Source organism: Poecile atricapillus, chromosome 3, assembly GCF_030490865.1.
Source record: "Poecile atricapillus isolate bPoeAtr1 chromosome 3, bPoeAtr1.hap1, whole genome shotgun sequence".
NCBI classification, from domain to species: domain Eukaryota; kingdom Metazoa; phylum Chordata; class Aves; order Passeriformes; family Paridae; genus Poecile; species Poecile atricapillus.
The window spans coordinates 92,313,327-92,314,702 of NC_081251.1; the positions used below are offsets into that span (position 1 = coordinate 92,313,327).

At 36.1% G+C, this 1,376-nt stretch overlaps 1 non-coding gene across 1 annotated transcript; it reads left to right on the forward strand.

The window, feature by feature from the left end:
• The first annotated feature begins 942 nt into the window (after positions 1 to 942).
• LOC131578376 (U6atac minor spliceosomal RNA) lies at positions 943 to 1,070 on the forward strand. Its single transcript, XR_009277467.1, has one exon. It is a non-coding gene; the product is annotated as a U6atac minor spliceosomal RNA (small nuclear RNA).
• The last annotated feature ends 306 nt before the right edge of the window (positions 1,071 to 1,376 follow it).

Consider the following 1,376-nt stretch of genomic DNA (forward strand, 5'->3'; position numbering starts at 1 on the left):
AATTGGAAGGAAAATACCCAGTAAAAATTATGACCAAACTCATCAAGCATGGTGAGAGCTGATGAACGAGGAGACATCAACCCAGTTCCATGAGTCCCCATCATGCTGCAATTGGAAGTCTGGTGAGCAAGCCTATGAAGAAGAAATTTTTAATCCCATATACAATTCACATTCTTTTATTTTATCTGTCAAGATACCAGTGTATAATCGAAACAGTCTGGGCCCTTGTGCATTTTTGGTTCCTGTCCATCTGAGGTACAGGTCCAAGAATAGAGGTCCAAGAACACCCTCCCCACAAGCTTTGTCTCCCCTGGATCTTCAGACAGGTTAACAACAGCAGTGCAACTCTCTCTGTCTTACAGCCACTGTTATAAGAACAAAAAAAGAGCTGTGTATTAATATTTTTACTGCATAAGAGTGCTGTATTGACCCAGATTAACTTCTACATTTTCCCTACTGATTAAGGGGTTTGAAAACTTTATATCCAGGTGGTTGTTCTCACTACTATACCAAAGTTTCATTTACAATGCACAGAGAAAGCTAACTTATAGAGAGTTAGCACCACTAATTTTTTTCTTATATTTCTACCATTTAGAGTCCATAAGAGCACTCCTTCTCTAGGAAAACATGGTATCTGTCTCCCCTAAGTCTTATTTTGTTTAGTTTATTGTCTGATAATCATGACAGACATTTAACATACCTTTACATTTTTTAAGTACTTAGATTTTTAGAAAGAGAAGCCTGTAATCTACAATCTGTAAAAGCTTGTTGTATACTGAATATGAAGACCTTTGGGAGATAAATTACAATAATTAATACCCCTCAGTATAAATACATATAATAAAACTATCACTAATAAGACCTGTAAATTATATTGAAGTATGAACTGATAAAGTAAAATATAATTATCACATATATGACAGGCAGAGACAGTCTTGTCATGTGTTCAGAGAAAGGAGAGATAATTTCTACTCCTTCTTAGGGCAAAGAGGGAACTGGCTTCTGAATCTGATATGTTTCCAAGGCTAAGGGATTTATTTTTTCCCTACCAGGCACAGAAAGTCTTTTTTAGATTTAGCCCTACTTCTTGGTGAAATCTATTCTCACAATCACAAAATAAGCCTGCTGAGAGGGAAGTTAACTAAACAATTATATACCTGGAAGCCTCTGTTCGATAGATACATCAAGTTATTTTATAACCCTGAATTATTCATGAAATATAAAGAGAAGCAAAGGAGTCAGTTTGTCTCCCCAGAAAGGCAGGCATTCTTGTGAACTATTTACACCAAATTTTGAACAAAATTAGTGGGAGTTAGACTCCCTTCAGCTCCCAGAAAAGCTTAGCATCTTGCAGTAAACTGTAAATGAGCAAGAGG